The 27,121-nt window shown below is 43.6% G+C and overlaps 1 pseudogene; it reads right to left on the bottom strand.

The window, feature by feature from the left end:
• Nucleotides 1-11,326: 11,326 nt before the first annotated feature.
• LOC119039627 (AP-3 complex subunit sigma-1-like) lies at nucleotides 11,327-12,024 on the bottom strand (annotated as a pseudogene).
• Between the last annotated feature and the right edge of the window lie 15,097 nt (nucleotides 12,025-27,121).

The raw sequence follows: 27,121 nt of genomic DNA on the forward strand, positions 1-27,121 counted from the left end.
CTTTGTCTCCACATTTTGACAGCCTCCCTGTGTTTGTTTCTATGTTTTAGGTAGAGCTGCTTTGACTCCATGTCTTGGAAGCATGGCCTAATGTAGGTGTCCTATAGGGTCCTGTTGCACAACCTCCCCTGTCACCCAAGCTGAGTGCTCAAGGTGCACCCTTCGTGTGGGCTCAGTACACCCTTCTCTTGTAGTTGACTCTTGGTTGCTGTTGGCAGATCAATGGGAGGGAGTTACCTAGGCCAGTCAGCTGCAAGGATTGGCTGTGACCACTTATCACCAACCTCCACCCTCCATGGAGGATCAGCTCCACAGGGGAAGTATGGTGATGCTCTGTCATGGTCAAGCTGTCCTCTAGGTGTGCTGGTCCTGGGGTTTCCTGGGTGGTGCTGATCACGGTCGGCCCCCCACCTGTTTCCCCCATGGCCACCCTGCCTGAGCTATAAAGCAATCTGAGATGGCTGCTGCTTGTGCTGGGCTTGGAGATTCCCAGGCAAAGCCAAACTGTGAATCTAGCCTGGCTGCTGCTAGTGCCAGGCCTGGGGCTCACTGAGGCCAGCTGTTGCTTGATTGAGAGGATTTAGGATGTTTTGCAGCAAGAGCCAAGATTAGCCATTCATATGGAAAAGCAGCTTGGGTGGGTTGGAAAATTGGGTGGGGCAGAGTCTCCGAAAATCTCCCAGGCTAGTCATACAGTGTTAACCTGGTTAATGGAACCTCTGATGTGACACCAGCTTACCGGCTTTGTGGCTCAGTCTGGATGGATGTGGTTTTTCAATTCTGTAGTTGTCAGACTTCCATTCAACTTGATTTCTGACAGTTCTGAGTGATGGTTGTTCTATACTTTAGTTGTAATTTTGATAGGGTTGTGCAAAGAAGTGAGCCATATCTGCCTACACTGCCATCTGGACCAGAAGCCCTAACAATGTGCTGTGTTGTATTTTGCTGTGTGTAATGCACTTTTGTGTATAATGTGTATCCATGTTTTTGTGCACATTATACACAGCCAAATACTGTACTTTTTGTTTTCAAGTTCATTGGAGAAATTTCATTCAACCTGTGAATGCTTGTAAATTATGTGAGATGAAAAGCAGAAATAATTTCTAGTTTGCAAAATTAGTGCCACTAAATAAACAGGCAGTTGCACAATGCATGTGTTTTTATGATTGATACGATAAGCAGCATTTTTGTTCTGGCTAGAAACCTGGAAATTTTGAAATTTCCAGTTATTAGGAGACCTTAAGAGAATTTTTGTCAACTGAACTTGGTTAATTTGCTATAAAAGATCTGATGGTTACAGTTTGAACTAGGCCTATTGCCTCCTGACTTTAGGAAGATTAATGAAAGCCAGTAAGTTTGGGCCAATGGTTATTTTCAGGGAAACTGCAGAAATAAGCCAAAGGTAGTTTCTCTTTTGCAAGAACATTTCCATTACCATCTTATAGGCAATATATATATATATATATTTCTGACTCCCTTGAAGAGTTGAGATTGGGATTTAGGAGTGGGCTTCAAAAGAACTTACACACATTGTATCCCTGGTTTGGTGCCTGCTTCTTAATAGATATACATGTATGTGTGGTTAGGATACTTGCTCTATTAATTGTATTAAGTAGTTGTCCTACCTGTGATTATTTTTGTCTGAAAGTGTGACTTATAGGCTTGCACAATATAATTAGGGGGGTTTTAGGGTACATGGAATTGGTGATGTAAGTGAACCTCTGTGACTGTAAGAGCTTTTTTGCTCATTGTAAAATGTGCACAATAATAATGAGGCCTCCTAACCAAAGATACAGCAAGCCTTAGATCTAAGTAAGGTTGAGGCAAAAAGGGATTTACCTGACCCCATATAGCTAGTACCTGTTCACTTGCCAAGTGTATCCTTTTTTTGTAGTTTTTCATTTGAAAGTTGAAGCTATGTTTTTGTGGGTTTTTTAGTAAAACTTGTTTATTTCCCTTACTTTCTCCCCTTAATTGATTACTTACTAATCAATTAAGAAACTAATACTGAGGTACTCAACTTTCTCTTTTTTCCTTGTTACTGCTCAGTAGCTCAGACTAAAATTCTTATCAAGTCTTAGAAATTTTGATTCCAGTTAAAAATCAGTTTATAGATTAACTACCCCAGAAAAACTTGTCTTGCTTGCCCTCCATCAGACTTTACTTGCCACAAAATTTGTACTCAGCTGCTGCCTCTCTTCTGCCTGAGATTTAGATTTATATTGTTCCAATACCTTAAATAAGGTGACTCAAGAGTATCTAAAACGCTTTGCATTAGATCACTTGTTTCATGTTAATAGCTGTATTGTTACTTAAATAGTGGATTTGTTAAACAGGCTAAATGCATGTCATCTATTCTCTGCTATAGTTTAGGTCCAGGCTTGAGTCTTCTAGATTAAAGCACTTTCTCTGGCCTTGCGGATAACTGCACAAAAGCTTTGCCGTGTGTTAATTCAAAACAGTGAAATTTCCAATATTTGACCATTTTTGATCTACCAAAATGGCAGTTTTATGTGGTTCAATTTACTAGTTTCTGAAATTAGTTCTTGAATGATAAGATTGCAAGTCAGTACTTCTTGTTATTTATATTTAATCTAGTCCTGTCTCCTTAGAACTGGATGGCAGGTTTAGAGGAAAGCCATATATAGTTGAACAATACCAAATGCATAATTTGTTTTAAATAAACTTAGTCATTCCAACTTTTCACAGATGCTCAACTTGCGGCTGAGACATTGGTATGAGGAGTGTTGTATTAGCGGTGACCTGGTAAGGAAATAATACTGAACTCAGTGTTCAGGTAGCATTATAATAAAACAGCAATAAGATGTGAAGATGCTTTTACTGTTTTATTTTGAATTACATAATTAGGGGAGGTGGGTGGAGAGTTCCTTTCAGACATTTTGTAAGAGGCGCTAGGATGTAGGGCTGCAGCGCAGCCCCGGTGACAGAGACCAGAGACGTCACCGAGCTCCCTGACCTGCTGCCCATTCAGTGCGGTCCGTCACAGGTGATGGGAACGCCAGCTTTGCTCTAGGTGACACTCCCACTTAGGCTGTAGCTATGCTGTGCCCCTCCTAATGATCTCTTTTTGTGTTATATTTTGCTATTTGTTTTGGTAACCGTTGACTAAAATTGTCTAGTGTTTAAAAATCTGAGTGTTTGCCAGAAGAGTATGACTGTTGTAGCTCAAAGGAGTTGCACGTGTGCCTCGTGCCAGCTTACTGAGACCATTGCAGGGCGGTTTTCCTTCTGAGTCCTCAGTATAGCAGTCTTGAATGTCTATTTGATTATATTTAATGAGGAAAACAAAGATTTACTATATGTCACATAGAATCAGAATTATTCTTAATTATTTTAGCCAGTGGTATTTTAACTGCTTACTAACAAAACTGAAAGGTTTTTAAAAACTAAAGGTCTCCAGAACTTTTCTAACAAAACTACTAAATTTTTCTAGTGACTAGATGTAGTAGAAGCACATGGGAAGTAGCTTTTGAAACTTGTCATTTTAGGCAAATAAAAGTCTTATGTAACCGATTTAAATTCAACCTTTATAAATTGTCTGCCTTTCTTGATATATGTTGACACTCTTTGCTGCAGTGGCCCTTCATGAAATAGAGAGAGGTCTTAGCATTCGATAAGGGCAGTGAAACTGCTTTTGTGCCTGGATCACAGAGAGAAGCTTGCTTGGTGTCCTCCTTTCTTAATGTTTACTTTTATGCCTGAAATCAGAATGCTTGCCTTGTTACTTTCCTTTGGTTTTATTTTAAATACGTAAGTTCCTAGTCTATATTCTGCTTTAAGACTTTTGAAAAAAAAATTTTTTTTTAGAAAACTCTGAGGGTATTGAATTCTGCATCCTTGGATATCATAAGAATTGGCTGTGTGCTCTGTCCTGATTTTTACAACTATGTGTTTAATGACAATATGGCTATAAGTGTATTACATATGCATGTTTAAGTGTCCTTGTCAACTCCATGGAGCCTGTCACTAGGTGTTACTGGTTCAACTTGACCTTTAGAGAGTTTTTCTTGCTTCATGACCAGATGGAATTGGCATTGAACAGGGACCACAGTATTGGTAAATCCTTCGCCTCAGGAGGAGCAGGTTCCGAAAAGGAAACCTCCTGGAGGGAGAGTCTCCATAATCTGAGATAAGGAAGAAAGAGGAGCAATTTTTGAAGATCGCAGTTGGTTCCCTAATACTGCTTAAACTGTCTTGATATGTTCAGATATAAAAATCTGAATATGTGAAAATAATTGTATTTTTAATCTTAGAATCTGTGATTATCTTATCTAGGTGGCAAGGAAGGAAGAGGAAAAGAGGAGGTTTTAAAGTTTTTAAAGGTATTTTTTTTAAGTAAAGAAAATTCTATTTCTGTGAAATTCAAATGGAATGAATCAATTTGGGCCCCATAAATCATGGTTAGGTTCTATAGCAGTCAGTAAAGCATCACTGGTTGGTAGATTAGTCAAATCTCCTTTTGTTCTCCCTCCTTAGGTCCTACACAAGGTATTAAGGGAAGGAGGAGATAAACTTGTTTGTTAACTGTTGCTTGTATGTTCGATTAGGAAAGCAGTTGAAGTGAGTGATAAGGATTTCAGAGTTCTTTTTCATTATCAGTTTTATTCTCAGGTTCTCAACCTGCCACCTGAGAAGCTTAAGAAATCCTTCAGCAGTAAAGATTACCCTGGAGGATCACATTAAAAGTCCCGTTCTCTACCTGCTCCACAACCCCAGTGAATTCCGAATCCTCCCTCGTCCTCACATCCTCTGTTCCAATCCTTGTGATGGCTCCTGTCTCACACTGTAAAAGCCAGCGTCCTCACTGTGCCTAGAAGCCCCCTGTAGGATCTGGTCCCTGCGGCCTCAGACTCATCTCAGTTTGCTTTAGCCACACTGGTGGTCCTGGCTGTCCTCAGAACTTTGTTTCACTCAAACCCTAGGGTTTTATAGGCACTTGGTTTAGTTGTTCATTCTGTCTGGATTGTGTCATTAGCCAAGGTCAAATCTAACTTCGGGGGGACATGAAAGGAACCCAAAAGATTACTTGTGAACTATGGTGGCCCACTCTGCATTTGATGGCTGAATAAGCCTGTGGGTTTGAATGTGCCTACAGAAAATGGGATTGGTGTTACATATGCTTAAGGAGACAGTCTTCCTTGAACAAGTGCCAGGCTGGGGCCCTGTGGATTCTCTTCATTGTGAGCACTCATAATTATTAGGAAGAGGACAGTGTTCCTGTGTCTTTGGGAATGAAGTGGGTCACCTGGTGTTGAGGGTGAGGTTAAATTTGCAAAGGCAGAGAGTAAAATAAAGTAGGAAGAGTTTTCCAAGCAGAAGAAACAGCCAGGCTAGGTAGGGAAGGGAGCTGAAACCAGTGAGGACGTTGGTCCTAGCAGGAACTTCCCATAAGCTGCTCTGCTAAGGGGACCTAGAAAGAGCTACGTGCCTAAGAATGCCTGCTTTCTGTCCTTTCCTTCTTGAAAAGAGCTTTCTGTTGGTTACATGATACTGCTTATCTCAAATCAGTTTTAAAGTGCAGTGGCATTTCAGTAACACATGAAGTTGTTTTCCGCCCATACACATCCAGTGCAGTGCTGCCCCAAACCTAACAGTCTAAATAATTTTGGTTGATTGTCCAATCAGAAAAATTCGTCAAGCCCCGACTCTAATGGGGTCTTCTGGGGCCTCAGAAGAGATGTGGACTGTATAGAGCCTCGGGAGTGGGCCGACAGTCCTGTAGGTCCATGTGGAAGACATTCTTCATAACCTTAGCTGAGCCCCACCGGGAGGGGTGGGCTGGCCAGCACCTGGCCAGCACCAGCCAGGAGCTGTGGTCTGATTTGAACTGTTTGAGGTGAGTGCATGCGAGCAGAGAGGCGAGGACCACATGAAATGCCACTTGAGGTTTCCTGTTTGCTCCAGTTCTGCTGCTACTGCTGCTGCTGCTGCCGCCTCCTCCTCCACCACCGCCAAAGAGAGCTAAAAGCAGTCAGGTATTTGATAGTTCATCATGTTCCAAGTTTTAACAATGGACAGCATGTTTCATACTTTAAAAAAATAGTCTTCAGTTTATCAGCAACTTATTTTTAATGTGACTATCTTAAAGATGTATTATTATGTGCACGTTTCTGAGCTGCTTCTGAAGCTATTTACCTAAGTCCATTCTGTGAATAAGATCATTTGGATGTAAACGTGACAAGACCCTTTGTTTAATCAGAAAGCTTCCCTCCTCCCACACTGCTCTGCTTCCTTCCATTCTAAGGTAGGAACCTATACCAGTTGTGGCTGGGACATGAGGTAAAACAACATATTTTCTTCTTAATACATATGATTCTTTGGAATAGAAATTATCTGAACATAAATGGTGAGCAAAAAACAAAAGCAAAACCCAGCAGCATGGGCTTTTCTCACCCACTGATCACTGCCTCTTCTGCTTTTCCAGATGTTCTGCCTACCTGCCCCGCCTTGTACGGGAGAATTATTAACCAATATTAAGTAACTAACCCGTGCTGTCACTAACCCTGAACTGTGTTAGAGCTGTCTGCTTCAGAGGCCTCTCCACTGCCGTCCACACCTGCAGTGGTGTGGCCTTTGTGACTCTGTAGGCAGTTCATGTGGAAACTGTCTGCCGTCTCTATGCTCCCGCACACCAGCGGGCGCAGGGGCCTCAGCTCATCTCTGGACAGTGATACCTTATCTCTGAGGTGCTCCAGGGGCACTAACCTGAACTGTACGTTTGCCACAGAGTCTGTATTTTAAGTTAGCCTACCTTAAGCCTCCGAATTTGATGTCAGTCTTTCTGATCATTTTCTTGTGATGCAGGGAAAGGACAAATCAAATACAAATTCTAAACATGGATTATTGTATACACTGAGGGATATTAATAATTTAAATGCACTAGGTTTATCTCCCAGGATAATTTAAAGTAACTTGTAAAAGAACATTCTCAAACTGATAAAATGGAATTTTTTCAACATCTTTGATCAACATTAACTGCCCGAATTAACTTCTTAGGGAAGGTCTCACATGCTTTAACTTTTGACATAATTTTTACTATAAAGTACACATAATAAAATTTGTCGCTTTGACTATTTTAAACACAAAAGTTAGTGGAAGTACATTCACAGTGTTGTGTAACCATCAACACTATTTCCAGGGCATTTTCATCATCCCAGACAGAAACTGGGTGCCTATTAGGCCATAACTCCCCAGTCTGCCCTCCCCTCAGCCCTTGACAACTGCCATCTATCTCTAGGAATTGCCCGTTCTAAATATTTCATATAAGTGAAATCGTACACTCCTTGTCCTTATTTCACTTAGTATAATGTGTTCAAGTTGAATTCATGTTATATAGCATGTGTAGGAATTTCATTGCTTTTTATGGCTGAATATTATTCTTATGATCTATATACCAGTTTTTTTCCATCAATTGATAAACACTTGAGTTTTTTTCCCCCACCATTTGGCTATTGTGAATAATGCTGCTATGAACATGGGTGTGTACAAGTTTGAGTCCCTGTTTTCAATTCTTTTTGGTATATACCTACGAGTGGAATAGCTGAGTCATATTTTAATTCTGTGTTCAGTTTATTAAGTGCCAGACTGTTTCCACAGTGGCTGCACCATTTTAAATTTCTACCAGTGATGCATGAGGGTTCCAATTTCTCCGCATCCTCACCACTACTTACTTTCTATTTGTTTGTTTGTTTGTTTGAATAATAGCGGTCCTAATGGGTGTGCAGTGGTATCTCACTGTGGATTAGATTTGCATTTCATTGATGACTAATGATGTTGAGCATCTTTCATGTGCTTATTGGCTATTTATGCATCTTTGGAGAAATGTCTATGTTCTTTGTCCATTTTTAATTGGGTTATTTGTTTTTTTTGGTATATTGTAGGAGTTCTTTATGTATTCTGAATAATAACACCTTATTGGATAGGTGATGTGCGAATATGTACTCCCATCCTATGGGTTGTCTTTTTATGCCGTTGATTTTACATTGTTTAGTGTCTTTCAGTCACAAAACTTTTAATTTTGAGGAAGTCCAATTTTCTTTTATTGCCTGTGCTTTTGGTGACATACCTAAGAACTCATTGCCTAATCCAACAGCATGAAGATTTTCACCCATGTTTTATTCTAAGGAGAACATAGCTCTTAAATTTAGGTCTTTGATCCATTTGTTATTTTTATTTTTTAATACATAAAATATACTTTTATTTACTTTGTTAAATCAGAGGGTCATAGAAGATTTTTGCTTAAGTACATATCAGCAAACAGAAAGGTGCTTTACAAGTCCAGTTACCTTGGAGTTTATTTAAACTAAGAGGAAAAGGTCATATAATGTTTTCATGTTATATGTTCTTGGTTCTTTAAATAACAATCGTGACAAATAACAGAAAGAATACAAATGCTCCACTTATCCTTGAAAAACACCAACATTATGTCTCAAAACACTTTCGAAATATTGTTGTAGCCAGTATATAGGGGCATGACTTAACTGGGCATAGGAATGAAGTTTAGAAAACAAAGAGAAAAAATTCATACCGGAACTACTCTATTGCTTCAAAATCACTGAGCAAGAAAAACAACAGTGACCTGCCCCTGGTCTTACACAGCCTCTGTGCAGCACCTTGACTTAAATCCAGGAGCAAAGATTGAAACTCTCCACCTCTGTTTTTGGTAAACAACTGCATGGTAAACTTAGATGACTTATAGTTTTTAATATTATTATATTTTATTGATTATGCTGTTATAATTGTCCCAATTTTTCCCACTTTACCCCCTCCACCCAATAGCCGCACTCCCTCAGGCAACCCCCACGCCATCATTCATGTCCATGGGTCATGCTTAGAAGTTCTTAGATGACTACATTTTCCTTGCCGTACTTTACATCCCCATGGCTATCCTGTAACTACCTATTTGTACTTCTTAATCCCCTCACCTCTTTACCCATTCCCCCAGATCCACCTCTAATCTGGCAACCATCAAAATACTCTGCATATCCATGATTCTTTATCTGTTCTTTGCTTAGTTGGTGTTTTAGATTCCATTATTGATAAGTATTTATTGCCCTTTCATGGTTTTGATTATCATCTTTTTCTTAAATAAGTCCCTTTAGCATTTCATATAATGATGGTTTGGTGATGATGAACTCCTAGTTTTTTCTTGTCTGGGAAGCTCTTTGTCTGCCCTTCAATTCTAAATGATAGTTTTGCTGGGTAGAGCCATCTTGGTGTAGGCCCCTGCTTTTCATGACTTGAATATTTCTTGCTAATTCCTTCTAGCCTGCAAAGTTTCTATTGAGAAATCAGCTGACAGTCTTATGGGAACTGCCCTGTAGATAGGTAACTACTTTTCCGATTCTCTCTTTATCTTTAACCTTTAGCATTTTAATGATGATGTGTCTTAGTGTGGGCCTCTTTGCAGCCATCTTGTTTGGGACTCTATGCCTCCTGGACTTGCATGTCTATTTCCTTTACCAAATTAGGGAAGTTTTCTTTCATTATTTTTTCAAACAGATTACCAATTTCTTGCTTACTCTCTTATTCTTCTGGCATCCTTATGATGTGAATGTTGGAATGCTTGAAGTCCCAAAGGTTGCTTACACTATCCTCATTTTTTTTGGATTCCTTTTTCTTCTTGTTGTTCTGATTGTTTTTTGCTTCCTTATGTTCCAAATCATTGATTTGATTCTCAGCTTCCTCCACTCTACTGTTGTTTCCCTGTAAATTGTTCTTCATTTTAATTGGTGTAGTCTTTGTTTCTGACTGGGTCTTTTTTATGCTGCTGAGATCCTCACTAAATATAAGCACCCTTATAACCAGTGTTTTGAACAAAACATCTGATAGATTGCTTACCTCCCTTTTGTTTATTTCTATTTGCTTATTTCCCTTTTGTTTATTTCTTTTTGAGGTGGGGGCATGTTTCCTCATTTTGGCAGCCTCCCTGTGTTTGTATGTATTAGGTAGAGCCTCCATGACTATGTGTCTTGGTAGTGTGGTCTAATGTAGTAGGTGTCCTGTAGAATCCAGTGGCACAGCCTCCCCTATCACTCAAGCTTGGTACTCAAGATGCACCCTTCATGTGAGCTGAGTACACCCTCCCCTTGTAGTGGAGCCATGGTTGCTGTTAGCGGATCAATGGGAGGGAGTTACCTAGGCCAGTCATGTGCGAGGACTGGCTGTGACCACTGATCTCCAACCTTTACTCTCCATGGAGGATTAGCTGTGCATGGAAAGGGTGGTGACGCTCTGATATGGTCTGTAGCTGTCTGCTGGTTGTATGAGCTCTGTGGTTTCCCCGGGGGGTGCAGGCCAAGATCAGCCCCCACCTGTGTTCTGCTTAGAGTCATACTGTCTGAGCTACAAAGCAATCTGAGATGGCTGTTACTTCTTCTGGGCTAGGAGGTTCCCAGGCAAACCAAACTGTGAATCTAGGCTAGTTGCTGCTAGTGCTGGTTCTGGGGCCACTTAGCAAGTGTAAGGCACCTGAGGGCTCACTAAGGCTGGCAGTTGCTTATTTGAGAAGATTTAGGAAGTTGTGAAGCACGAGCCAAGATTAACCATTCATATGGAAAAGCCACAATTAACACTTGGGTGGGCTCATAAATTGGGTGGGATTCTTGAGGGATCTCCAAGGCAAGGGAAGCAATGTTAGACAGGTTGGTGGAGCCTCAGATATGGCACCTACCTGCCAGCCCTGTGGCTCTGTGGGGGGAGGATTCAGAAAAGGGACAATGGCCTCTACCTGCCTTTCTGTCAGGGAGAAAGCTGCCCCAAGCTCTTGCTTTGATGGCAGACATTTCAGTTCCTTGCTATATGTCACTGGTCTTTTCAAGCTGCTACCCCAGTACTGGATCTCAGAGGGAGAGAATCTGGGTAAGTCCCTTTAAGAGGAACTGCTTGGGACTCCAGAAGTTTCTTCCATCTACCCTATGCCCAATGGTTTTTGCAGCCAGAAGTTGTGGGGACTTGTCTTCCTGGCACTGCAAATCTAAACTGGGAGGCTTGGTATGGGACTGGGACTCCACACTCCCGAAATTTCTCTCCTGAATTTTTATCCACCATACATGGGTGTGGCACCTGCCTCTTCATTTCTGTATCTCTGCCCCTTCTACCAGTCTGGATGGATGTGGTTTCTTAATTCTCTAGTTGTCCGACTTCCATTCAATTTGATTTCTGATGGTTCTGAGTGATGGTTGTTCTATAATTTAGTTGTAATTTTGATAGGGTTGTTCAAGGAGGCAAACCCTGTTTACCTATGACTCCTCCTTGACCGGAAGTCCTCTAGATGACTTTTCGTTCTGGATTCTGCAGTGGCCTCTCAAGCTTTTTTTTTTTTTTTTTTTTTAAATTTAAAAGAGGCCAAGTTTGACTCTTTTATATCAATGTTACCAATGTTAATGTTTCTTAGAATCTCAGGAATATTTATATTCTTTATAAATATTCTTATATTCTTTATAGCTGGTACAGTGTAGGCCAGAGCTCATGCTGAGCCAGCCTCAGATTTCTCCAGTTTATTGTGTGTGTAAATTTATGTAATAATCTCATTCATGTTGGTCTCCAAAATCATTCTCCCTATCACCATTTATGCAAGAATATTGTGAACCTGTCTACACAGAAAATTAAATCCATTTCACAGACATTTTCAAAACACTTGTCTAATGTTTCCACAAATGCTTGAATTAGATCTAAAATGTCAGGCTCACTTTCTGAAGAATCCACACAGAAGACAAAATATAATGTGCATAATGTCTGTGAATCAGTTTGTTGTCAGATCCTCCAATTAATAATCCTCCTAGGAAATTACGAACATTTCAACCTCAGATATAAGTGGAATGTCTCCCTGATTATTGGCTGTTGGGTAGATCCACTGCAAGGCCGGTAGACCTTGGAGAGCTGCAGCTACCCGTGGTGGTTGAAGATGATGCTTACTTTAGTCATGGCTGAGCCAGGTGCCTTTTCGGGGGTGGACAGGTGAGCCTCACTTTGGGATCTCCCCAGTGACCCTTTCCCACTTGTGCTTTGATGAACTTTAAAAAATCCTTACCCTAGGACATACCCACTGATTTTGGAGAGAGGGAGGGAGAAAGAGGAAAGGAAACATTGATGTGAGGAGAAACATCCACCAGCTGCCTCTTTCACTCTCCCACCTAGGGATGGAACCCTCAATCTATGTATGTGCCCTGATCAGAATCGAACTCAAGACCTTTTGGGACAACACTCCAACCAACTGAGCCACATTAGCCAGAGCCTCTGATCCATTTTTTAGTTTATTTTTATATATGGTGTACGGTAAGATCCAACTTCATTCTTTTGGATGTGGATACACAGTTTTCCCAGCACCATTTCTTGGAAAGATTACCAGCTTTATGTGTGATGATGGATCTGAAACTGGAAAAGTCGCTGTCTGTGCTGCCTGTCACTACCAGAACCAATAAGTTGAGACAAGGATTGAATCTTTATGGTGCTTTAATCGGATGCTGACACTCTGAGATGCTGGGTTTTGTACCCTAAAAGCCATCTTAATATCTCAAGCTGACCATTTTATAAGAAGAAAAGGGTTGGTAAGGGTTTAGGGAAAAGGTTAATTAGATAAGAGTTGGAGTCCAGTAATGTTTTTCCTAGTGTTTCCTTATCTGCTGATCAACAGTTCTTTATCTAACCTGCATAGAACACAATGGCTCAGATACCTTCTTGATTGCTTGCAGACCCCTGGGGCACCAAGCTTAAATTGCCTGTAGGTTTCCTAGAGTTCTGTATTCCAGTTCCTGGAATAACAGCTTTCCACATGCATTAATCATTTAAGCCTATCAATTATAACTAAAGCTAAACTCTTTAACTCTTTAATGCCCCTATCAGAGTGAGCTATTTCTTTTTTCTTACTGTGTCACCTGACAATGGACACACAGGCTAGAGACAGAAAGCTTGCAAATTGCTTCTCCCCCTTCCTATTGTCTGGCTGGTAAAGATCAACCCTGATTCCTACAGTAATAAGAGCACTTATGCTCCCCACTTAAAATTTCCAGTTAGTCAAGACAAATGGGTTCTGTAGTTCTTGCTACCAGCAAGTTGCTTTTATATGCCTGTCTTCCCCATAAGGCTGGTAGACGGTTATGAGAATTAGTGAGACAGTGCATGTAAAAGATGTACCACTGTGGCTGCCACAAGGTGGATGGATCATTTAGGGTTCTTCCTCTCCAGGCAATACATCCTGCCTCTCAATAACTTAAGCATAAGGTGAAATTTATAGAAGCTCATAGATGAATAGGAAATCTGGAAAACCAGGCTTGGAAATGGATAGGAACCAAGGTTATTAGTGGATGGGTCTATAATCTTAGCTTCATAATGGGGCAGACACCAAGATTTAGTGAAGCAAGTCTATGCATAATGCTGTACAGGATGTTTTCCAAAGAAAATCTGCACAGTTAGGGAGAGGGAGTGAATGCTGGGCAATCATTTATGGGAATCGTCTGCTATAAATTATCTGATCAGTTTCCCAGCATCCACATCCTCTTCATCCATATACTCCTCCAAATGTTCATGTCTCACATAATGCACTAGCCTCTCCCCAGAGGGATATACTACGAAGTGTCAGTTTCTGTTCCCCGTCCAGGATTTCTCTGTGATGTGTGTATGTATGTATGTGTGTATATGTATGTGTAAATTCCTGAATAATCTGAGAGTACATTGGAAACACTACGTTTTTACCTCTGAATACTTCTATGTGTAACAGGCATGTTATCTTATATAACAGTGCTTATTACAATCAGGAAATACAACAGTGATAAGATAGTTACCTAATCTACGGTCCACATTCAAATGTTATCAGTTACCCCAAGATGTCTGGCATAGCTCTTTTTTCTCACCCCAAGTTTCAACCCAGGATCATGCATTGCATTCTGCTGCATGTCCCTTAGTTTCCTCATTCTCAAACAGGTCCTCAGTCTGCCTGTGTCTTTAACGACTGTGCCCCTCTTGAGGAGCAGAAGCCAGTTATTCTAAGGATATTCCCAGTTTGGGTTGGCCCCATGTTTTTTCATTATTAGTTTCAGATTATGCAGTTTGGGCAGAGCCACCACAGAACCGGTGTCATGTCCTTAGTGCAGCATATCAAGAGACGCTTTTTTTCTCCACTGTGAAATCATTGCGGGTTTTTCCCTTTGCAATTAACATGTAATTTGTGCAATGAACAATTCTTTGAGACTATAAATGGTCTGCTCCACATCAAAGTCTCATCCACCAATTTTAATGTCAATTGATTTTCCAACTCCAGCCCTATATTCTAAGGAAAGGCTTTCTCTTTTTCCAACATATTCTTACCCCATGCCTGACTTTCCCTTTTCTCAACCCACTGCTGGTCCCCACTGGTCCTGAGCCTTGCCTTTGGCTGACTGCCATCCCATCTGACTCCTGCTGCATCTCTGGGCCTCGCCCATCCCCAGGTTTTCCTGTTTCCCTGACCCCACCTGGTTTTGGCCTAGAGCCTGGGCAGTATGTCCTGGCAAGTAGAGTGGGCATCGATAATCTGTTAGCAAGAGCATCTATCTCAGAGGACATTACATCAATCTTGTTTTTAAGTATCTTATTCCCTCTCATATCTTACAGGTTTCTACTATTTTCCATCAATCCTCAAAGTTACAGACAGACTTTCATTGCTGATCTTTATTTCACTGGCTTTTCCAAAAGTCAAAACTAGTGGGTTTTTTTTCTTAAAAAATGAGTACTGATTTGACTTTTTAAATACCTTATTCTAAAAGATGGTTTTCAAAAATATACAATCCCATGGTTGTTTTGTTGTTGTTGTTTTTGAGAGAGAGAAAATAGGGACTCAGGGAAGTACAGTGGAATGACCATTTGTTTCATATATAAAAACTCCTATGTTGAAACCCTAATCTCCAAAGTGATGGTATTTGGAAGAGGGACCTTGGAGAGGGAATTGGGTCATGAGGATGGAGCCTTCATGAATGGGACTCACGCCTTTGTTAGAAGAGGCCAGAGAGCCGGCCAGCTCTCTTTCCACCATGTGAAGATACAAAAAGCTAGTGGTTTGCAAGCCAGAAGAGAGTCCTAACCAGAACCCAGCCATGCTGGCACCTTGATTTCAGACTTCCAGGCTCCAGAACTGTGAGCAATAAATTTTTGTTAATAAACCACGCAGTCTATGGGCCTTTGTTATAGCAGTCCATAGTGACTAAGACAGGAAGCAAGAATAGCAAAAGTCAGGTTAAGCCCGGAGTAAGGCTAGTATATAGAATGCATGTCGTATGGGCTTTGCTTGGTGTGAGGCTTCCTAGTAGCCAGTGCAAAAGGAGCTTTATCATTACCTTGTTACCTTTATTCATCAAATAGAGAGTGATCAAAATTTAAGTAACAAAGTTTACTACTGAAAATGAGGGTTATTTTTACCAGTACTCAGTGCTGTGTGGTTCTGTCCCAGCCTTACATGGTTTCCTCACATGCATATGCTGACTGATACTCACCTGAAGACTTGCAGGAACCTCTGCGGATCTCTAGAGCTCTTCTCCTCTTTTCTCTCCTGAGACTCTCTCCTAAGAATTTAGTGGTCTTGGCTTCCCTGGGCTCCCACCTCTATCCGATCAACACAGGGAGCTCACCAGGGCCCACACGGTTCCCCCTTCCTGCACCGTAACCTGTCTCCAGGCAGGCCCCTGGGCCATTCATAAGGCTCATGTTTTGCATTTCCCTTCTTTCAGGGAGGATCCCTGTGTCTTGCTAGATGATCGTCCAGTGTCTCAAAAAACGCCGTTTCATACATTTTCTTTCTTTCATTACTTCATGTGGAAGGACAAATCTGGTCCCTGATACTCCATCTTGATGGCATCTGAAGTCTCTTGCTTCTCGATAGCCCCTCAGTCTTTGCCTGGGTGCACTGACCTGTGATCAGAACCCTGGGGAACTGCTGCGTCTTCTGGGCAACATTTACACAAAAATACCCTCATGAAAACTCAGTGGCCTTTTATTTCCTCTCACCCATCAATGTTGGGTATGCTCAAATCTGCAGTGATTTGGGAAAGGGGATTCTGTATTGTTACGAAATCATGTTATGGTATTAGCTTTTCATGTTACTAGCTAAACCCAAGACTTATATTCTAGGATGTAGTCATTTTTTGTTGTTTCTCATGTCAAATCTGTATGCAGCATTTGTCATGTAAACATGTTTGCACCTTACATGGATATGTGTGGGTATATGTAGATTTACTAAATATATTTAATTCCCCAGTGTTGCTAAACTATAATGAGATAGGAAAAGACAATACACAACACAAAAACTTTCAGTGACCTAGGTATCGACAAAAATCGCCAGCACATTGGAAGGCATCAATCGTTTGCACTGTGTGGGAACAGTAGACCCCATGCCGAATCTACCATAACGTAGAAATGCCCCTCCCTGGCCAAACATAAGTACAATTTATCCACATAAAGCCAACTCAGGCCCTACGAGAGCAAGGCAGTGACCTATAGTCTAGGAATAGCAGCCTGTGTAGCTGGAGATCCCATTCTAGTCGGCCACATGAGACCATGGAATTGGGCTTGGAAGGGGAGGGAGGAGGAGGAGGACCTGGGCAATGGAAAGCACTTGACTTTGCCCTGCATTTCAAAACAATGAACTCAGCTAAGAAACTGTTTGGCTGTCTTTCATTTGGGTTTATGTTTCCAAACTCTCTTACAGCATTTTTACCTTTGGAAGATGGTTATAGAAGAGTAAACACGTTTCTAAATATAGCATGTAATTTTAGCCAGACAAACAAAGCCTCAGGGTTACATCACTCAAGGCTGTAACAGCTCCAGCCTCGTACGTGGGCAGCCACTGCTGGTCACTTTCAAGATTCCACCACATTTGTGACTCAGCTTGTTCCTACTGCTTTGGCTGCCACAAACTGATAGGCTCCCTGCACAGACCTTCAGTCCAAATTCCCCAAAGAGAGGACCTGAGTGGCTGGCCAGCCGGCATCCATTCTCCAGTCCCCCTGGGCTGGGCTCCCTCACACGGCCACCTCATGGGCCACGCATGGCCAGCCTGTGAAACAGCTGCCTTAGACTCGGGGGCCAACCTTGGACCTAGAGCAGCAAGGTCACGTGTGATAAGGCAAGCTCGCCTGTGAGCATGGGGGCACTTCAGCCCCATTACATCCACTACAGAAGTGGAAGGTTTAACTTAATGTTTCCAATAGTACATACAAGCCCCTGGGCTAATCTCCATAGAAGGTAAAGGTGTGGAAAAGACTTCATTCCTGAAGTCTAGGAACAGTGTTAGATGCTGTACACAGCTATGAGACAAGCCAGTGAATAAATAGAGAGAGGAAGAATGGCAATGTCCAGCTGATGCAGAATGTTAGTTGCGCCCCGAGCCAAGCCTGTGGTCGACTGTGGCCTGTTCCCTAATGAGAGCTCAGTAAGTGATAGTTGTGGAGTAGTGGAGACAGAAGGTAGAGCCCCATCCTGGAGCCTCCCAGGCATGTTCCTGTGTCCCACCCAGTTCTGGACCAAGAACGGTTGGGGGGCAGGCAGAGCCAGTCTGTGGTGATGCACCTGCTCACTATTTTGTTGTTGAGAGAGAGGAAGTGGAGAAAGGGAGAGAGACTGAGAGAAACAGGTATCAGTTTGCTGTTCCACTCGTTCATACATTCATTGGTTGAGTCTTGCATGTACCCTGCCCAGGGATCGAACGCACCACTTTGGCACATCAAGACGAACCAGCCAGGTGATACGGGTGTTTTTGTGGAAGTGGAAGAGAGCACAGCAGGGGCAGAGTCCACAGAGCTTCCACTGTCATTCCAGACCCCTCCCAACTACTTCCCAAGGGCTGCCCCCAGCCCAGGTGGGCGCTTTGGCTGGGCCAATGGGAGGTGTTCACCTGAGACCCGAGGAAGCCTAACTAAGTGCATTCAGTCCTCCAGTCATCCCAACCTCTGCTTGTTAGCGGGTCAGCAGGAGCCATTCTCTCACATGCCTAGCTTTGACGTCTGTCTGGAAATTTGTGGATTCAGATGAACTTCTCTTGCTGGGTTCTTTGTGGCACCTTCAACTTCTTTAAAGCCAGAATCACAGTGGTTGGCTGGAGGTTCTTCCTGAACAGCAAGTGGCTGTGTTTCCCTGAGTGACCCCAGCCCCTGAAGAGCCAGCCTTTGGTCTCCATGGGCAGGAGGAAGGCTCACCTGGGGCACACAGGGTGAACCCTTGGTCTCAGACATATGCTTCCCAGGTCAGAGTGAGTTGAGTGATTCACAAGGATTATTTTATGTAGCACTGCAAATGCTGCTTGTAAATTCCATTTGGGGTTTGAGTTTACATTGGCCAAAACTAATCTTTTTCCCACGAAAACTTAAGATCATCATGTAGTAAGTATGACTTTTAAAACTTTTTGCCCCCCCCCCCCTCTAAAGATAAATAAATAAAATCTTTAAAAAAAAAAACAAAAACTTTTTAAAATGTTTTTAGAGAGGAGAAGGGAGGGAGAAAGAAAGAAACAACAGCATGTTGCCTCTTGCACGCCACCAGTTGGAGGCCCGAGACCCAGGCATGTGCCCTGACCAGGAATTGAGCCAGCAACATTTTGGTTTGCAGGCTGGTGCTCAACCCATCAAGCCACAGCAGCCAGGGCACTAAGCATGACTTTTGAAAAATCACCTTTGAAATATATGCAGGCAGGTTCTCGGCTGTTGGGAAGACAGAAGCCGGCACTGTGGTGTCCCTCCCCGCCTCCCACGGAACTGGGAGCAAGGACAGAGGCGCTGTCCTCCGTGAGCGCCCCCGCTGCCCAGGGCTGCAAACAAGAATCACTTTCCTAGGACTAAATCTGGCACAACTTCTCATTTTTAAACCTCCTGACTTCTTGTTTTCTCAGTGGAGGGTAGGCAGTGTTGCCAGGGGTTCATGTGAAAACGTCTCATAGGCTAAGTCAGGGAAGGGCAGTTGGTGGCTGGTCATCACGCTTTTCACCCAAGAGTCGGCATCTGATCCTCCCTCGGGTCCCTTCTCCTTCCCAGACGCCCTGCATCACCACCCCACTTTATTCCTAATCCTTGACTTGCTAAATTCTTCCCAAATAAATGTCTCTCAGAGAGGGGAAAACTGGCCCGGGAACTGGCATTTTCACAGACTCAAAGGCAAGGCAGGCCACAGAAAGTGGGGAAAACCTGATTTCTGAAACTGGACCAGAGAACCTGCTGGGAATCTTGGGGTCGGTTCGTGCGTCATCTTACTGCTGAGAAGCCCCAAGGCAGAGAGACGCTGAATACGCAGCGTGGAGTCCCTTGTGTTCGGGACTGTATCGTGATACACCATTTGTTCTTCCAAGATGAAGGGGTGTCCAACCTTTTGGTGTCTCTAGGCCACACTGGAAGGAGAGTTGTCTTGGGCAAAACATTAAATACGCAAACACTCATGAAAGCTGATGAGGAGAAAAAAGGTTTTAAGTAAATTTACAATTTTGTGTTGAGCCAAATTCATAGCCATCCTGAGTGCAGTCCTCAGGCCTTGGGTTGGACACCACATTACTCCTTGCTTATCTCTTCTAGTTCACTGGAGGGGACTTCCCAATCCAACCTCTCAATCCAGAATGGTAGGTCTCCTGAGCCAGGTAAAGATGGGAAGGGAAGAAGCAGTCCTTTTCAGTCCTCCCTCCTGAGGAAGGACACTTGCATGGGAAACCCATAGATGCAAGAAACGCATCGGCTTCAGATGCACCATTTCATCCCCCAAGATATGGAACATAACAATGTAGCCAGATAAGCCCAAAGGAACACGGCCACTTCGCCCACAACTTCGCACAAAGCAAGTCAAAGTAGCACCATCACAGGACTGACACTGTGCACACGCTCTGCCAGGGACTACACTACTGCTTCCCACGCAGCATCTCATCTAAATTCTCCAGAGGACACCATGACGTGATTGTGATAATGTCCCATCACTCAGATGAATAACTAAGGCTTTGGGAGGGTGCTCAACCTGCATGAGGGTGCACCACCCTCCCTGTTGAAGCCAGGGCTTGAGCCCAGGAAGTCTGCCATCAAGTCCACTCCCCGAACCACTCTGCGGTCCCCACTGGCAATCTGTTAAGTGGATGAGCCACAGCCTTCTGCTTCCTCACCTTAATCTCGATTTGGCACCAGAGCAAATGCACCAGCCCCAGGAGCTTCTGCAACAAGCCCCTTCCCTGCCTGGGCGCAGCCTCTGTTCCCCCGGAGCCCTCCAGTTGCCCCGGCACAATTATCTAAGGCTAAAGAGAATTGAGCTGCAGACGGCTTTGTTCACTGGGTAAATTCCATTTCCTTTTCTATTGTCTACGGAGTCTTAGTGATGTAACATTATCCCAGCCCGTCCTGCTTTTAAAAAGGAACATCCATGGAGGTTGGCAAATTACCACTCACAGCTGGGAGAATTGATAAAGTCCCAGCAGACGAGTGGAAAGGTGCACCTGGTGGCAGTAATTACAGGCTTGGACAGGGGGAAAGAAGGCATGACAGCAGGCCAAATACAGCTGGGTGTGGGAGGCTGGCTGAGGCGGGGGCGGGGAGTGGACAGGGGCGGGGGTGAGTGTGCAGAGGAACGGAAACCGGGCGGCTGAGGAGGTTACATCACCTCCGGCCCCAGCCCTGCCCCTCCACCTTTCACTCCTTACCTTGGGTTTCCTTTTCAATGTTTTTTTTTTTCCTTCCTTATCTCAGATTTCCTTGTCCATCTTCCCACATCATCACCAGATGGCCTGTAAGGATCAAAGTGAAAGCTCTTGAGGCCTCCTCATGTCAGACAATCTGTGTTTTGCTTCTTCTTTTGGGTCCTCTGATCTGTGTTATCCCTGAGAACCTACCGGGAACACTCCAGGAACTTACTCCAGGGACAAGGTTGAGGAGGCCGGGAACCGGGGTCGGGATGTCCACGATTCCCCAAACTTCCCAAAGAGGGTCAGGTAAGAAATATTTTAGAGTTTGAGGTGCCTACAGTCTCTGCTGCAGCCACTCACCTCCGCTCCTCTGGTGCAAAAGAGGCTGGAGAGGAGACGTAACGAACAGGTGCGACTAGGTTCGAACAAAATTTTATTTATAAAACTTTACCCCTGCCGCCACAGCCTGCTGACCCCTGGTTTATAAAATAAAGTCTGTGTTCTAGGTCCTCTTGTCTTCAGCCCTGAGTATTTAGCAACAGGCTTTTAGAATTACCAAAAAAAAAGTATTCAGGTGGGTGGGAGACCTGCTGTTTCCTCCAGTATCTGCACTCATCAGCTTACTGAGTTGAAATGCATCCCTTTTTCCATTAAAAAAAAAAAATGCAAATTTTCCCCAAAGGAGAAATTTTGGAACTCTTAGCTTTTTCTTAAAACCGCATGGCAGAAAGCTGAGGGCCAACCCCTTTGGAAGGAGCCAGCGGCCTGCTGGGTTTGAAATGTCAAAAGCAGTGTCCCTGCGCGAAGGCCCTGCTTGTCCACTTCAGAGACCAAGTGGAAGGCTAACGTCGTATCGCACCCACTGCCTCTGGGTGGGTCAGGACTTTCTTGGTGACAAGTGATAGAAACTTAACCAAACTAGGGCAGGCAAAAGGGGGATTTATTAGTTCAGAGTATCTAGACTGCCCAACTAAACTTGACACTGGGCCTCAGGAACAACTGGGAACCGGCATCTGAGCACTCCGCCCGGCTCGTTTTATTGTCTGTGCCAGGCAGAGCAGCTTCCTCTTGTGGGAGGGCACGGATTCCTTCTTCTACCTCCAGTTTTAAAATCCCAGGGAAGGACTCTGATAGGCCAAGCTGGGGCCTTGCCTCCACCTGGCCAGGGCTGGCAAACCTGTTCCTACGCACGCTGTGTGGATGAAGAAGCAGCAGGCCTGCGGTGGGCCAGGACACCCCCGTCTTTCCTCTGCACGTTCCCAGGACAGCCATGCTTTATGCTTGTCGCATGTGAAGTCGTTTGTTCCTATGCTGACTCAAAACTGACAGATCTTTGTTCTCCTCGGGCAAATTCTGCATTCCAGGTTGAAATCTTGGAAACTCTGACTGTCCTTAGGAAAGAGTTACACAAACCGAGGGCCTTTGCTGTCTTGTGAGGTCGGCTAGCTCCGCTGGCCGGTGAACGGGTGCCGAGCTTGTCCTTTCTGGCAACGCGATTCAGGCCTGTCACGCTCTGTTTCTTCTCCCGGTCACTGAACCGGCCTAATGCAGCCGCTCAGCGGCCGGCCTGGTGTCCCCGGGGCTGAGGATCTAATGTCAGTAGGACATGATTCAATTCACACTGAGGAGGGACATTAAGTCTTTTTACTCAGGGTCCTGTCAGGAAAAACGTATCTGCCTGCTATCAAAGGCACAGAAAATGCCCTTCCTGTGACAGCAGTTGTCTGTGTTCACTGGTATCCAGGGGCTTGTCTGTCCCCAAGCCTCTGGGCGGTTTTGTCAAGGTCAATTCGGCTGATCTTTTTCAGTGATAACCCAAAGAGGATTAAGTTAACATCTGACCTTTAAAGAGCTTTATCTTTGGAGAACCAGGCTAATTAAAAAATTAAAAGCCTGCTCTTAAAAAACATTTAGACCACAGCTTAGGGTAGCAGAAATATCTACAGGAAATTCCAAATAGCAAGCTGGACTTGTCACCGCACGGAGGGACTCACTGTGTGAATTCTGACACCAGACAGACGGGGGTTCCGATTCTGGCTCGGCCACTTTCTAGTTCCGAGGCCTCACGCAAGCGTCTCACCTTCTCTAAGTTCTGTTGTCTTATTTGTAAAATATGGATAATAATAGTAACCACATCACCAGGTTGTTGAGAGGATTAAATGAGATGTACAGATAAAGCTTGTCATTTGGGTTTGCTATTAATATCACTGTGGATGTGTTCAATTTGTAAAATTTAAGATTTTGCTTTACTTACACAGTTATGTTGACTGTTAAATGGCTGGTTCTCACTGTGCACAGAACTCAAAGAGAACTCTAGGTTCTAGGATGTCTCTGCTTTGGACCAGACATGGCGAGCACAGATGAAGCACTGCCAACACCCCAGATGCTCTTGTACTTGACCAGACACCATTATGGTGATCGTACTATTGCTAAAGCCATCTTGAGAGTAACATGGGAGTAGGAATGGTAATATTGTCCACAAGGTCCCGGGACATTTCTGTCCTTTAAATTCTGTACATACTTTTCCATTCAAGGACATATTGATCATTATTAAATATTTTCATCCAAAGCTGTGCTCTTGATATTGGTCTTCTTTTCTTTGGTTTATGATGGTTGTTATTATCTCTTTTGCATGTTGACAAATGTCATTAAGCCGAAGGGACTGTGAGATGATGTGAAAATAAGACCATGAAGTTTTACTTGCAGAGAGCTTATCCTAGTTTTGAAGGCCTCTGGCCCCTTGCTACTCGAAGCCTGGTGCATGGATCAGAGCTTTGACACCACCTGAGTATTCGTTAGAACTGAAGAAGGGGGACTTCTTCAGTTAAGATGGAGGCGTAGGTAGACACACTGTGCCTCCTCCCACGACCAAAAGAAGGTCAACAATAAAGTGAAAAACAAAAAACAACCAGAACTGACAGAAAATTGAATTGTATGGAAGACCAAGAACCAAGGAGTTAAAAAAGACACATTCATCCAGACCAGTAGGAAGGGTGGAGTCGGGCAGCTGGGTGAAAAGGACTCCCAGCAGGGCTGTGGCTGGCGGACTGGGAGGTCCCACATTCTCATGGAGATAAACCAGGAGGAACAACTGGGGAATGGGACAGACCACACAACCCAGGGCTCCAGCTCAGGGAAATAAAGCCTCAAACCACCGATTGGAAACACCTGTGGGGATTGAGGCGGCAACGGGAGAAACTCCCAGCCTCACAGGAGAGTTCGTTGGAGAGGCCCACAGGGTCCTAGAACATACACAAACCCACCTACCGGGAATCAGCACCGGAAGGGCCCAATTTGCTTGTGGATAACCAGGGAACTGACAAAACCGTCAGAGAGCAGAACAAGTGGCACCGGATACCTCGCTGACGTACAGCGTCACAATGCAGCCACTGGGTTACCCCGCCCTGGTGAACACCTAAGGCTCCGCCCCTTATACGTAACAGGCGCACTGAGACCAAAAAAAAAAAAAAAGTCCAAATGAAAGGACAGATCAAAGCTCCAGAAAAAATATAACTAAGCGATGAAGAGATAACCAACCTATCAGATGCACAGTTCAAAACACTGGTTATCAAGATGCTCCAGGAACTCACTGGGTACTTCAACAACATAAAAAAGACCCACCAGCAACAAAGGTTGCATTATGTGAAGTAAAGAAAAATCTACAGGAAACCAACAGTGACAGGAAGGAAGCCAGGACTCAAATCAACAGTTTGGAGAAGAAGGAAAAAATAAACATTCAACCAGAACAGAATGAAGAAATAAGAATTCAAAAAAATGAGGAGAGGCTCTGGCTGGTGTAGCTCAGTGGATTGAGCATGGGCCTGCAAACCAAAGGGTTGCTGGTTCGATTCCCAGTCTAGGGCACGTGCCTGGGTTGCAGGCCTGGTCCCCAGTAGGGGGCCTCTGAGAGGCAACCACACATTGATGTTTCTCTCCCTGTCTTTCTCCTTCCCTGCCCCTCTCTCTAAAAATAAATAAATAAAATAAACAACAAAAAAACGAGAGGCTCTGGAATCTCCAGGACATCTTCAAATATTCCAACATCTGAATCATAGAGGTGCCAGAATGAGAAGAAGAGCAAGAAGCTGAAAATCTATTTGAACAAATAATGAAGGAGAACTGCCCCAGTCTGGTAAAGGAAATAGAATTCCAGGAAGTCCAGGAAGCTCAGAGAGTCCCAAAGAAGGTGGACCCAAGAAGGAACACACCAAGGCACATCATCATTATATTAGCCAAGATTAAAATGAAGGAGAGAATCCTAGAAGCAGCTAGAGATAAGGGGACAGTCACCTACAAAGGAGTTCCCATCAGACTGTCAGCTGATTTCTCTAAAGAGACCCTACAGGCAAGAAGGAGCTGAAAAGAAGTATTTGAAGTCATGAAAACCAAGGACCTACAACCAAGATTGCTCTACCCAGCAAAGCTTTCATTTAGAATGGAAGGGCAGATAAAGTGCTTCCCAGATAAGGTCCAGTTAAAGGAGTTCGTCATCACCCAGCCCTTATTATATGAAATGTTAAAGGGACTTATCTAAAAAAAAGAAAATAAAAAATATGAACAGTAAAATGACAACAAACTCATAGCTATTAACAACCAAACCTACACACACACATACACACACACACACACACACACACACACAACCTAAGAAACAACTAAAACAGGAACAGAATCACAGAAATGGAGATCACATGGAGGGTTATCAGAGGGGGAGTGGGTGGGGGAGAAGGTACAGAGAATAAGTAGCATAAATAGTAGGTAGAAAATAGAGAGGGGGAGGTTAGGAATAGTATAGGAAATGTAGAAGCCAAAGAACTTATATGTACGACGCATGGACATAAACTAAATAGGGGGAATGGGGGTGGGAGGGGGTGTGCAGGGCAGAGGGGAATAAAGGGGGGAAATGGAACAACTGTAATAGCATAACTGATAAAATATGTTTTTAAAAGAAATTTTAAAAAGAACTGCAGAAGGTCTGGCCACACCCAGACCTGCTGAATCAGCACCTGCACTTTAACAAAGTCCCTGTGCGGTGCTAGTGCCCAGTATGTCAGAGACGCACTGCTACCTTCTCGGTCTTAGCTGCACAGCAGAATCACCTGGGGAGCTTTAGGAAGTACTGATGCCCGGGCCCTGCCCACAAAGATCCTGACTTAGTTGGCGCTGGGATTTTTTTAAAGTTTATTTATTTATTTTTAGAGAGAGGGGGTAGAAAGGAGAGGGAGGGAGAGAAACATCAATGTGTGGTTGCCTTTCACATGCTCCCTGCTGGGAAGCTGGCCTGCAACCCAGACATGTGCCCTGACTGGAAATTGAACTGCAGCCTCTTGGTTCACAGGCCCAGCCGAACTCAATCCACTGAGCTACACCAGCCAGGGCAACGCTGGGATTTTTAAAGCCTTCCCAGGTCATTGCAATTAGCCACCAAAGGGGGAGAACCGGTGCTTCAGACAGAGTCTTTCCCTTTCCTCTACTTAGTCCTACAATATTTATTTCTCTAACAGCGAAAATCTCTCCATGTTATTTATATCAAGGAATGAATGAACATTTTGTAGAGAGTGCCACACAATTTGGTGATTCACTTTCAATTTTAAAAATAAGCTTTAGGAATTGTTTTCTGAACCTTTGCCAAGGTCTCCACATCCCTTTTATTGTGAACTCCGGCACAGGGACAGTCCTCCTGTACAGCCTTAAACAGCTCTGAGCATCAGCATAGAGGACAATGGGGTCCTTCTGAATGAAAAGTACTGTGATACACATGTCAGACCATTTGAATGGGGGTCAGGGGGTGATTTTAATGACCCAGCAAAAGATCTCAAGCCTACACTCAGTCTGGGAGTGAACGAGCCAGGTATGAGGAGAAACTTTACCTTCCCAGTGTCGAGTTTTTCTAGTGGAGCAATCAATGTGCTTGCTGTTATTTAACCAAGTAATTCATTAGCTTTCCTGCTCCTGTAATTCATGGATGACCAAACTTTAAGTCAGTTATGCTGACTCAAAAAATTTGGCTGATGTCATGAATATAAAAGTCACCCAAACCTTAGGCCTTAGAGGGTGAGCTCCCAACCTGTCTACTCCATTTACTAAGTCACCTGGGTTGCTTATAAACAAACACATAGATATTTGGATAAAGATATTTGTGGTTTTAAAAAGCTAGATTTTAACTTTAAGGCGGAATTCTCGTGAAATTTAGATTCCCATTCCATAGGTCTGGGTGGGGCCTGAGATTCTTCATTTCTGACCGTCTTGAATGTGATGCTGTGCTGCTGGGTCGTGGACCACATTTTGAGTGGCAATGCCCTTGAAAATATGACAGTCATCAAGTTGAGGAATCAGCACTTTAGTCATCGCAAATATTGCTTGAAACATGAAAAGCTCATTTTCAGTGTTCATCAGTAACTCAGGGTGTGTCACTGAGAATGGGACATAGGTTGATATAAAGTGACAGTGGGCAATTCAATTTCAGTCAGTGCAAGAAAACTGGTTGAGAAT

Source organism: Artibeus jamaicensis, unplaced genomic scaffold (genome assembly GCF_021234435.1).
Source record: "Artibeus jamaicensis isolate MK-2021 breed Jamaican fruit bat unplaced genomic scaffold, CSHL_Jam_final contig_851, whole genome shotgun sequence".
In the NCBI taxonomy this organism is placed as follows: Eukaryota; Metazoa; Chordata; class Mammalia; order Chiroptera; family Phyllostomidae; genus Artibeus; species Artibeus jamaicensis.